The sequence below is a fragment of the Callospermophilus lateralis genome, chromosome 3 (genome assembly GCF_048772815.1).
Source record: "Callospermophilus lateralis isolate mCalLat2 chromosome 3, mCalLat2.hap1, whole genome shotgun sequence".
Taxonomy (NCBI): Eukaryota; Metazoa; Chordata; class Mammalia; order Rodentia; family Sciuridae; genus Callospermophilus; species Callospermophilus lateralis.
In genome coordinates this window covers 55,289,473-55,302,467 of record NC_135307.1, presented here as the reverse complement: position 1 = coordinate 55,302,467, position 12,995 = coordinate 55,289,473, and the positions used below count along the sequence as shown (strand labels likewise).

The following is a 12,995-nucleotide window of genomic DNA, read 5'->3' as shown; positions in this document are numbered from 1 at the left end:
TTCAAATGTCCTCAGAATTCCATTTCTTATAATCATTTTTTATTCCAGCTGAGAGCAGCTGGAATACCATTATAGTCTTCTATAAGGTTCTATGGACTGCCTCCTTTTTCTCTTGCTCCACCTCCATCCCCAACTCCCTGTGTTTAGTCTATTAACAATATAGCAGAATTAGTTATGTTTAAAAAAGTAAATCAGACTCACTCCACTGCTCCATCTCACAAATAGTCAATATCCTTCAGTGGTCCACTGCCCTATAATATCTCTTTGACTCATCTACTCTTACTCTCTCAGTTCCTGCCATACTGACACCTTGCTGTCTCTCAAAGTCCATACTCTACAGACTTAGAGCTTTGCATGGCTGTTCCCTCTACAAAAAGAAAATTCCCCATACAAACATAGCTGCCTTCCTCGTCTCCTTTAAAACTTTGCTGAAATGTCACCTTCTCAATAAACTCTATTTGGATCACATTATTTAAAGTTGTAACACATTCCCATTCGCAGCACTTGGCTATACTTTTATTCATAGCATTTTCTTTTTTTTTTTTTTAAGAGAGAGTGAGAGAGAAGAGAGAGAGAGAGAGAGAATTTTTTTTTAATATTTATTTTTTAGTTATCGGCGGACACAACATCTTTTTTGTACGTGGTGCTGAGAATCGAACCCGGACCACACGCATGCCAGGCGAGCGCGCTACCACTTGAGCCACATCTCTAGCCCATTCATAGCATTTTCTACATTCTAAATAGTGAATAATTTATTTAGTAGACCCTACTATGAATTAACTGGTTTAAGAATTAACTGACTCCTTTTTATTCACAGTATTATTGATATAATTCACATATTCATTATCTCCCAACTATATCAGTAACTTTCAAACTGCAGATTGCTTTAGATTAGTTTTTTTTTCAAATGTAAAAGAGAATGAAAATTTATCTCAATGCTTTTGCATAAAGACATGGAAAAACCATAATGTTTCATGACAGTTTAACACAATTATATACACATGCACAAAATTCAACTACTGTATATTGATTTGCACACAGAAGACACACTATTTTTGAAAGAATGAATGAATGAAGGCATGTCATCAGGCAAGTATTGCTACAATTTCAATTACCAGCTATCAATAATAACACTAAAAGATACTACTTACTGATCATATATTTTGTTAAATCCCATTTTCCCACTTTTAAGGATGGAGAAACTAACATTTATTAAAGTTAAAACAACTTGTCCAAGTTTAAATAAGTTGGAAGGAACAGAGCCAAGGTTCAACCCCATCCTAACATCAACAACTCTTGGCTCTTTTCTACTAAATTCTGTAGGAACATCCCTCCCACTCCCATTTCACTGTTTTGGGACATGCTCTCCTAACCCTCTATTCCACTCTTACACTACCATTTAATGCCTTCCAACTAACTAAAGCCTATTCATTCTTCTGAGCAAAGTTTAAAAATCACTTCCTGAAATGTGTTTCCACATTCCCCAAATAAGTTAGGTTGTCCCTAGTGACAATCCCACAGCATTCTTTTTCTCCACAGCACATACCACAATTTTGATACTTGTTCAATGTTTACCTTCTCTCCTAAATTACAAATTTCTTCAGGGTCAAGGCAAAGTCTACCAGTACATACAGATATAGTACACCTTGAGACTCAGAACACTATCAATTAACTGACAATTAACAGAGTCCTTACCCATACTAAAACCTGGCCTATTACATTCATAACCAAATAGAAAGTGGAAAATGCTTGGTCACTAGATGACAACACAACTGAACTAAATCCAACCTCCCTACTTATTAAGGAATTCTGAACAAGTTATTTAATCCTTTTAAACCTCATTCACAACATAATCACACATACCTTGATATAAAAATTAACTAACCCCTTCTTTTCATTCATACTACTAATATGTCGATTTAAGTAGTTTTTATATCACCTCCAGACTGCTGTTTTCAAGCTGCAGACTGTATCAAACTAGTTTCTAATTGTAAATGCAAAAACAAACAGTAGACAAAATCAGAATACACACACACATTAAGGGCATATTGAATGCACAATTCAACTATTGATTACAGAGTTGTAATGTTACATGTACATCCTTTTTATGGGTTGCAGTCAAAAAAAAAAAAAAGAAAAACACTACTACACTATAAACACTACTGCTACAGATAAACAAATATTACTAGAATATTTAAAGTTAATGAGAAAGGAATCTTGATTTATTCACTGTTGTGTTTCTAGAACCTATAATAGTGCCTGGTGTGTAACAGCACAATTTCTCTGAACAAGTAAGTGACACATCCATTCCTAACTTAACTTTCCAAACATATTAAACCTACAATATTCTTCCTTACTGCTGTTTCCAGAGCACATTATATTCTTCATGCCTAAACATTCTTCATGCCTTGGCACATGTATTTCTCCAGACTAACAAAATTCCTTTTCTCAACTCAAAAAATCAATTGATATCTTTTTTTAAACTATATTATACTTTCTTACAAAAATCACATAAGCATAAAATAATAAGCTACAGAAGAAAACATGACAAATTATAAAATACTCAGAACAGATACAGTTCTAAAATCACACATTTAACTTTTAGTATAGTTATGATATACATTAAACACCTAACAATTAGCATGCCATCTTAAAATTTAAAAGGTCTTTGGGAAGACAAATAACCAACACTCATTTGATGAAATATGAGACATCTAATTTAATATAATTCATTTTTTTACGCTCTGTATGCCTCTACACCTGTAGTGGCAATCAAAACTTATGCCACTGATTATTCTTTTTCATGAACAGAATATATAAAAATCCAAAGTCATTACTAAAAGTGCAAGTCAAGAGTGTGGGTACTGCGGGGCGCGATGGATGGCACACATCTGTAATCCTAGCAGCTCAGGAGGCTAAGACAGGAGGATCATAAATCCAAAGCCAGCCTCAGCAGAAGCAAGGCACTAAGCAACTCAGCTAGACCCTGTCTCTAAATAAAATACAAAATAAGGCTGGGGATGTGGCTCAGTGGTTGAGTGCCCCTGAGTTCAATCCCCACTACCAAAAAAAAAAAAAAAAAAGAGTGTGGGTGCTGCAGATCAACTAACTAGCTTTGCAATCCACAAATTAGTTCTTCCTTAGCCTTAGATAAGCCAATTAGATTTCAGCTGTAAAAAAAAAAAGGGGCTACTATAACCATTGGTTTGAGTACCTATTTTTAGAGGCTAAGTATAATGTTCACAGATTGACCTTTCTGATTTCCACATATTAAACACTTAATATATCCTAGAAACTGGATCTTGTATATAAATCTGCATCATCTCAAATCTTTGGGAAAAAATTATCACTGGGCTACAACTACTACTTTCGTCCTTCTTTGGCTATTAAAAAAGAAAAAAAGTTCTATTTTACCCACAACTATTAACATAGCACAGAAGATTCTGTTCTTTCTCTTGAAAATGAACACACAATTTTTATCATTTGACTTACAAACTTCTTTATCTTAAATATTCAATTATATATTACCAAATATTCTGGGACTAAAAAAATTCTGCTTTTTTATGCTCATTGCAATTATCTCATACACCTACTAATTATCCTTCTCTAGTCAGCCCCTAAGTATTTCAGAATTCACAATCTAAAAACCAGTGGTCTTTAGTATAACTTCTTTGTCACTTTATCCCTACAACGAGAAGAGTGGAGTTCCAACTTTTTCAACTTTAAAATGAGGTTATAAACCTGAAGGGAGAAGGAAACCTGTCAGTAGTTGCTTGGGTTGTTTGTTTTTCCAATCCATTTAAAACTGCCACAGAGCCCAAAACACTTAAGTTCCAACGTAAGCTCCATACTTCCCCCAGATGAGACATTTTCCTAAACTTCACCCTTTTCAGCTGTAAATTTTAAAGTATTTTTTGAACAGATTAAAATCAGTTGCCAAATACTGAGCCCTCAAATACGGAAGACCCCATGAATGCCAAACTAAAAAGTAACATAAAATTATATGGAATTACAAAATCATCAACAATACATTTTTTAAAAAAGAAAAAAATACATCATCAACAATAAATACATTAACAGTACCATTAACTTCAAACATTATTTATTAATTTCAAGATGTGATTTTGGAGCGAGAAAAACACTAGTGCCTGGTCTGATTACGAAAGGTATAAACACTCAAGATTCCTTTACAAAATCCTACTGGGATTTTCAGTGCCTAGTTTTTGTTTCTATCCTACACAGCCCAAAATCTCTGGCTGATCTTTGGGGTGCTGTGACCCAGGGCCCCAAAATTGTTGCTTCTCCAGTTAGAAGGCGGAACACACCCTCCAAGGCACCCAAATGCTTTATTAACAGAAGTTGTATCACACCCTCCCAATCCTCCGCGGCATTAAAGAGCCCCCTCCCGTCTTCCCAGCCACGCGGGGGGAAGCGAGGGTTCAGACTTATCCCCAAATCTCTTCCTCAATCCAGTGGAGGCGGCCCACGCTTCCCCGCCAGACTAACCGCACTTCTCAAGAAAAACGTGCAGTCTAAGAAAAGAAACCTCGCACTGCTCCACCCAACAGGTGGGACGGAAAAAGGAATGAACAACTGGGCTCCAAGCCCAAGCCAGGCCTTAAACAGGGCGGGAGAGAGAGGCCGCGGGCCCGGAGCGGCCTGAAGCACCTCAGGCCGCTTCCTGATCAGAGTCCCACCTCCTCCCGCCAATTTCAACATGCAGGTCTTGGCTGACCTCAGGATGGATGCCACTCGATGCCATGAGCCGAAACCTGGGCCAGCCTAGCTGAAGATGGCACTCCCCCCGACTCAGTCCTCACAGCCACCGCAGCAGTCGCCACCAGAGCTACCTCCGCCTCGTCGAGGACGCAGTGCGCACGCGCAGGTATTCGGAGGCGAGCGAGTCACGTGGTCGCTGCACGCAGGTCTCGCCCTCCGCGGGATCCGGGCCCCGCCTCCGCTCCCCCACCCCCACCCCCGGGCGAAGGCAGTGTGGTTATTGGGAATTTTCCAAAGCCAAGGGGTAGGTTTAGGGCCTACCACCTCCCAGATCTTGCAGACACGGCCCTGAGACTCCCTTCGCACCCCACCCCCGCGAAAGTAAAATATCGTTATTCTATTTCTGCAGTTTTTCTAAGGTTTTTCTAATTACCCAGGCTTTTTCCTTAAAAAATTTAGCTGAAAAGAGCAGAAATTAAGCATAAAATCTCCAAACTTCAAGATGGTATGGACCATCCCGTCCAAGTTTACCGGAATTTAGGGGTTTGAAAAACTTATTAAAGGATCTCTGTAAAGCTATCCTCTGAACAAAGCGGGGCAGGCAGTTTTATGTTGACGATCTTAGCAGACCTCTTCACTTGTACCTCCATCCCCATCTATTAAACAAGTTATTTTTCTTTTAAATCTGATCTCTCTCCATTTAAGATCATGCCTCAGTTGTGCAAACGTTCAGTCGTCCCTTACCAGGCAGTCTTTTGTTGAAGGTTCAGTAATATCACAAGTGGGCTCTAGCTTTGTTCCCTAGAATCTGTCTACCTCCAGAAATGTTTCGCTGCAAGACATTGTTCACCTGTCCAGAACTCCATTAATCATAAATTCTCTCATCAGCACATTTTCTTCCAAATATCAACATTAGTCTTACCTGTTGCCTCTCACTTTCAGGAAACTGCACCTAGTTACAGCTTTCCCTTTCCATTTTCCTCTTCTACTCTTCAAGTTAACTTTTTTGGTTTCTCTGACAAGATAGCTATGCTTTTCAACAGTTTACTTGGGGAAGAAGCAGTCAAGGGAGTGAGATATCTAGAAGACAGGCCCCAGTCTGTGAAAAGCACTGCTAGTGGCCATGGCACAGCCTTCTCTGCTTTTTTTGATTTCTCCAATCTTCCTAAAGTGGCCTCAAATTCTTACTAAGTAAATAAAAATAAATAACAAATAAATAGGATTATTTCTGAGATTCCACCTCCTCCAATAACCATTTTATAAAAATCCTCCTGCTTCTTGAACTTTTAGTGACTGGAGACTTATTTCCTTCATCTTGTTTTCAACGTCTTTCCTTTTAAGCCAGTGCTGTTGATTTCTTTCTCTCCTTAAAAATTTACACTGGTTTCCTTCACTGTTTATAAGGAAAACCTAAACTCCTTAGCATGGAACATGCAGTCTTTCATGATCACACTGTAACAGTAGTCCACTTCATGCTTTGAATATAGCTCTTGCTGCACTGCCACTACAGTTTATTTTTAAAATGGGCATATTTCTTTCTCTTCCTCTCTCCTTGCTCCCCTCGGATTTCTCCCACTCCATAATCTCAGAGGAAACTGGATTACCTTTCTTCCCCATCCTAGGCAGAGTTATCTGTCTTTGAGTACACACCCACCATAGAAACAAAGTAATTCAGACCCGGAGTTGACACCAAAAGATCTCAGAAATGAGTACCTACCTAATTAACAAGTGAATTGCAACTCCAACAGAGAACACATGGAATGTAGGCTTGGAATCACCTCTTTAAAAGCCCCCTGTTCCTGCAGGTGGGCGGAATCACAACCTCTGGGATGAGAGTCCCCTGTTTCTCCTTTGCTAACAAAATCCTGATTTAGATATTCCAACTACTTTCTTTCTAGAATCCTGATTGATAAAATAGCAAACTATTTCTTGGTATATCCAGGATTAATCAGATTCTCTTTCTGGGCTATTTAGTACCAGGTTCCTTTTTATTCTCTTCAAAATATATCATGCAATGAAAAACAACCAAATGGTTCATCTAATTTACAGAATACATTTGCTTAGGGAATGGAATTTGTTAATTAACCTTATAAATAAATCCATCACCAAATGAATTGTGATGCTTCTTCTATTAGGAACGTTCAGACTCCCATATTTAATATTTCTCCTTACAGATAAAGCAAGTAAAATTAAAATGGTGACTCCAGGACATTTAAATTCAAATGCAATGCTAAACTTATTTCCTTCCCTCTATTCAATCTTTAAGACTTAGTTCAGGGCTGGGGATGTGGCTCAAGCGGTAGCTGAGGCCCAGGTTCGATCCTCAGTAACACATACAAACAAAGACTTTGTGTCTGCTGAAAACTAAAAAATAAATATTAAAATTCTCTCTCTCTCTCTAAAAAAAAAAAAAAAAGATTCAAATGATTTCTTCTGAGCTAAGTGTTTCTGAGAGACATTTATTTGGGTCCCGTGTTACTCCTATTTCTGACTAGTTAATTAAATTATTAATTTGTATAACATCTTTATAGAACTGGCAGGTTTAGTTTTTCCATTTCCCTATTCCAGGTTTTTTGTGTTCTCTTGTGATAGGTTTATAAAGCAGTCTGTAATTGATCTTAAACTGAGCAATTGTCAAGGATTGTGCTGGGAAAAGAAAGATTTATTTAGGGCTAGATGGCTGAGTTCCAGGCACACTTCCTTCTAACTGATCCTGTCATGGGAAAGATTTTCAGGAATAAACAGATTCTGAGAGGAAAAGGGGAGTCAGTGTGAAGCAGAAATTTTGTGACCAAAGGCAAATAGCAAGAGTGTGGATTCTGGAGGTGGGCACGAGCAATTCTAGCCTAAAAAGCCATGACCTAATCCACAGGGTAGAGCAGTCCAGTCCCTGTACCCTGATGCTGAGACCAAGGATCTGTGGAACTTCTTAGGTCTTTAAGTCAAAGTAATTCCATTTTGAAAATCAGCACCTGACTACCCAGGCATGACCTTCTTGTTAGGCCCGTCTACAAACTACCAAAACCACAGCAAACATGCTAAGTAACAATCACAGGACCAGATGGGTTATTTTTTAACTACTCCATTGTCCGTGACTATATTGTTAATAAGTTTTTTTTTTTGTTTTTTTTTCCAGCAGGCTGCTGCGCCTTGCAGAAGGGCAGCCTGGCAGATATTCTCTGTCAATAAACCTTTGCTTAAACTCAGAGATGTGTCTGTTGTAGATATTTGCACCAGCTACCCCAACAGAACTAAGGATTTCTTTTCTGCCTTTGCATTAGTGACACATGATCCTTCTCACATATTCAGATATTTTAGGAAGAAAACGGGCAAAATCTGAAAAGTGACCCAAAGACTGCATGATCCACAATAATAAAAAATGAAAGGACTAACACCGTAACTCCATGTTTTTGCCAAGAAATCCCACCACTGTTTAGTATTTTGTTTTTAGGATATTCTTTTTGAATCCATTATAACAGAAATTGCTTATCTTTAATTAAAGTTGCAATAAATATATATGGTGAATCCTGTAGTGGCCAATAAATGCATGACTCAGATCCACTAATATAGGAAGCATAATTATTTATGGCTCCAGATGTTGTGCTCTGAAATCCATCACCAATTTGTGTCAGGGAAATTCCTCTTGTGAACTACTTCTAGCCAATGACATGTCCCTCAGCAGGGAGAGTTAGCCTGGCTCATTCTTAGGACAAGTGGGTCTCCTCTGAAGCAATTTTGGCTTAAGGATTCCTGGACAGACTTGTCAAGAAACTTCTTTCCTTCCCACAGCAGTGTCAAAAGTATCCTCAGCACCACGTAAAAAATGAATGGGTGGGGCTGGGGTTGTGGCTCAGTGGTAGAGTGCTCGCCTAGCACATATGAGGCACTGGGTTCAATCCCGGCACCACATAAAAATAAAATAAAGGGGGGCTGGGGATGTGGCTCAAGCAGTAGCTCGCTCGCCTGGCATGCATGCGGCCAGGGTTCTATCCTCAGCACCACGTACAAACAAAGATCAAACAAAGATGTTGTGTCCACTGAAAACTAGAAAATAAATATTAAAAAATTCTCTCTCTCTCTCTCTTTAAAAAATAAATAAATAAAATAAAGGAATTGTGTCCACCTACAACTAAAAAATATGTTTTTAAAAAAATGAATGGGTGAAATAAAGGTATTGTGTCCAACTATAAAATAATTTTTTTTAAAGTGTATGTCTGAATACTCTCTCAGCTTTCTCCAACCCTAAATTCCTTCATAGGCATTTTCCTCCATTAATTGTGTGCACATCTAATTTCATGTGGCATCTGCTTTTTGAAGGACCCAGACAAACTCAAAACCTAATGAACATAAATGTGACATTTAATGCAGCAGTTTTCTTCCAGGTGATTACATTACTTTCCGTGTATCAGTGACTTCTGCAGTGGACATTTTTTCATTTGGCTTCGTCACTCAGCACTTCTGTGTAGGGCATTTTCTCATTCTGAACTAGAGCCTAAATCCAAATGCAGAAGCCAAAATAGGCAAATATTTTCCTAGCTCCCCCCTCCACCCCCAGCCACCACACACACTTGCTTAAAAATACAAAAATAGGAACATTACTTGGGCTGCTTCTGCCAAGACAGCCTATCCCATACTGGAATCAAAAACTCATTTGGTAACATTTAGACTCTTATGGTGATGGTTTATGCAGCTGGAGCAGCTACATGTATTCTTCAGAGGCAAACAGCATCCAACTTGAGAGGAGTGTGTGACATCAGTTGTGAAAGTTTTGGTGGCTGTGCTCTGTAAGGATGGCAGCAGTGTCTTCCCTAGTACAGCCCTGCAGTGCAATTTAGACATTCTTTCTGGCTATCTAGTCTCCCATCCTCACAAAACTGTCTGTAATGCTACACCCTTTTTACAAACCTCTCTTTCACCTAAAATAGGTGTGTGTGTATGGGTGTGTTTGCATGCACACATAATATGCATATAAAAGTATCTTGAATGAAACAGAGATCAGTATAAGAATAGTTGCAGATAACAGTTGCAGAAATAGAAGGCAATTATATTGGGCATAACAAGGGCCAAGGCAGAAAAATTGCAACTAGTATTAACACATGCTTCTGATACTCACGGCACACAAAGTGTGTACCAGTATACGCACAGTATGAAATGATTGACTATAGCCAATTAGGATGCATCCCACTGAAGGTAAAGCTCTGAATGGAAGTCTGAGATGGAATAATTATTTATATTAACTCCAGAGGGCTTAAAGTGAATGAACAAAGAACTCTATCTCTAAATTCTCAACTGAAAGCAGGAATCAAAAACCAAGAACTTTCTTTATTGGTATGGAAATAGCTTTAGATTCTTCACAAGTCATGGGATCAAAAGAGCCAAACATACCCAAAAGTTTGGGCCCAAAGATTACCAAAGTACAATATCAATTGAATTCTTACTCTTTTCAGGTCTCTTCTGTCAATATTAAAGAAGAGGAAGACACCAAATAAATGGAATGAGCACAGAGCAGAATACAAATAATTTGAAATACCCAAAATTAAACCTCTCTCTTAGCCTCATTTACTCATCAGAAATAGGCTCATCTCTCCAGTTAAAGATACAGTCCCTGTCACATTTAGAAATCTGTTTAGCCTTTACCTAAGAGAGTTGTGATACAATAGGCTGCCAATTTCCTCATTCCCCATTCCCAACATTCTTTTTTTTTTCCCCTAAACTTACACCAGAATCAGATACTAGTGCATCATGAGGACCAATAATGACAAACGTCTACAGCAAGAAAATCAAGACGTTACAAACTTATGCTGACAAAAAACGTGAGAATACATGAGAAAGTATATGTGTGTGTGTGTGTGTGTGTGTGTGTGTGTGTATATATGTATATATACACTTATGTAAATATATATGTGTATATATGTATAAGTTGATTCAAATGTGCTAGTGCAAACAGCTAGCAATTGTTTTAATATTTTCTTTAGTCAAAATGTGGGCATAAACTCTGCATGGATAACTTTCTTTTTTTTTTTAGTTGGTTGTTCAAAACATTACAAAGCTCTTGACATATCATATTTCATACATTTGATTCAAGTGGGTTATGAACTCCCATTTTTACCCCGTATACAGATTGCAGAATCACATCGGTTACACATCCACGTTTTTACATATTGCCTTACTAGTGACTATTGTATTCTGCTACCTTTCCTATCCTCTACTATCCCCCCTCACCTCCCCTCCCATCTTCTCTTTCTACCCCATCTACTGTAATTCATTTCTCTCCCTTGTTTTTTTCCCCTTTCCCCTCACTTCCTCTTATATGTAATTTTGTATAACAATGAGGGTCTCCTTCCATTTCCATGCAATTTCCCTTCTCTCTCCCTTTCCCTCCCACCTCTTGTTCCTGTTTAATGTTAATCTTCTCATGCTCTTCCTCACTGCTCTGTTTTTAGTTGCTCTCCTTATATCAAAGAAGACATTTGGCATTTGTTTTTTAGGGATTGGCTAGCTTCACTTAGCATAATCTGCTCTAATGCCATCCATTTCCCTGCAAATTCTGCATGGACAACTTTCCATTCACCTATAACTATGTCTCCTGAGTGCTAGCAACATTCCCTTCAGGAAAAAAAAAATACACAGATGAAGGGCAAGACAGCATTTACAATGTTGTTCTCCTTGGCTGCAGATGCTATGGTAGATTCCTCCTAGAGGCCATGATTTCAGCAGTAATACAAACATTTTTGAATGGCAGAGATCTCATCAAATCACAGAAGTTATGGTTAGAAAAGGGGAGCTGACTTACAATTATTGAACTGGATGGTGTGTTAGTCAACTTTTTATCTCTGACAAACACAATTTAGAGGAAGAAAAGTTTATTTTGGGATCATGGTTTTAGAAGTTCATATGGTTGGCTGATTCTATTGCTCTGGGTCTGAGTAAGGCAGAATATCATGGCAGAAAGCATGGTGGAGGAAAGCTGCTCATCTCATGGCAGCTGGCAATCAGAGAGTGCCAGTAGCCAGGGACAAAAGATAATCCCCAAGGACATGCCCCCAGTGACCTACTTCCTCCAGCTATGCCCCACCTCCTCACAGTTACCACACAGTAATCCATTCAAATTATTAATCCTTCAAATGGACTAATCTACTGACTAGGTTACAGCTCTCAATCTAATAATCATTTTACCTCTGAACACTCCTGCATTGCCACATTTGCTTTTTAAGGAACATTTCACATCCAAACCATAACAATGGTCTTTATTTTATGGAGCAAACTTCTCTGATTCACGAGGACACAGAACTGACAAAGAGTTGACTCTGCCGAATAAAATTGGCCAAATCGAGGCATAAGAAGATATTTAAAAAGTAGAGAACTATATCCCTTAATTGGAGGAGCTCCATCCATCTCCCATTTTAGCATGGTAACTGCTTATGACAACAACCATAATTTCTGAATGTTGTCATAGTCTCAATTCCTCCATAATCTCAGAAGGCCTCCCAGCCCCATCCCTGAACCTGGTTTTCTTTACCTTCCAAGAATATGGTCCATTCTTGCCTTCAATTCTCTTTCACCACTATCAGTATTTGTTTTCTCAGTTAATGGTATCACCACCCACTTACTTGCTCAAATCAGAAGACTGGTAGTCATTCTAGTCTTTTCCTTATTTCCTCAGTCCAAACACCAATCTCTTACCAACTCCTGTCAATTCTTGAAATGCTTTTTGAACTTGCTGAATCTGCTCCATCTCCACACTTAACCTTAGGTAAGGCCACAGGCATTTTTCTCCTAGATTCTTAAAATAGTCTCAAATAATTTTTTGCTATGTTGAATATCGCTCCATTCAAATTCCTGGGCATAGCCAGATTAATTTTACTTCACTGTTTAAATCTTAGTCTTGACTTCCTTTAGCAAATCCAGATCCTTTTCTTTTTTTGGGGGGGTGAGGTAGGGGTGGGAGGTTACCAGGGATTGAACTCAGAGGCACTCAACCACTCACATCCCCAGCCCTATTTTGTATTTTATTTAGAGACAGGATCTCACCGAGCTGCTTAACCCTTTGCCTTTGCTGAGGCTAGGTGTTCCACTCGCAATCCTCCTGTCTCAGTCTCCTAAGCAGCTGGTATTGCAGCCTTCTACCAGCAAAATCCAGACCCTTAGGTTCTCCTTCTTGCTGTTAACATCGCTATTTTGGTGGGGGAAGGGTACTGAGTATTCAACTCAGGGAACTCTGACCACTAAGCCGCATCCCCAGCCCTATTTTGCATTTTATTTATTAACAGGGTCTC

The 12,995-nt window shown here is 38.7% G+C and overlaps 1 protein-coding gene across 1 annotated transcript in view; it reads right to left on the bottom strand.

Annotated features, from left to right (window-relative positions):
- Prpf39 (pre-mRNA processing factor 39) overlaps nt 1-4,877 on the bottom strand; it is a 31,633-nt gene extending 26,756 nt beyond the window's left edge. Inside the window, exon 1 of the mRNA XM_076850239.1 lies at nt 4,736-4,877. The gene's annotated coding sequence lies outside the window, so the exon portion shown is untranslated. The remainder of the gene's footprint in view (nt 1-4,735) is intronic.
- Between the last annotated feature and the right edge of the window lie 8,118 nt (nt 4,878-12,995).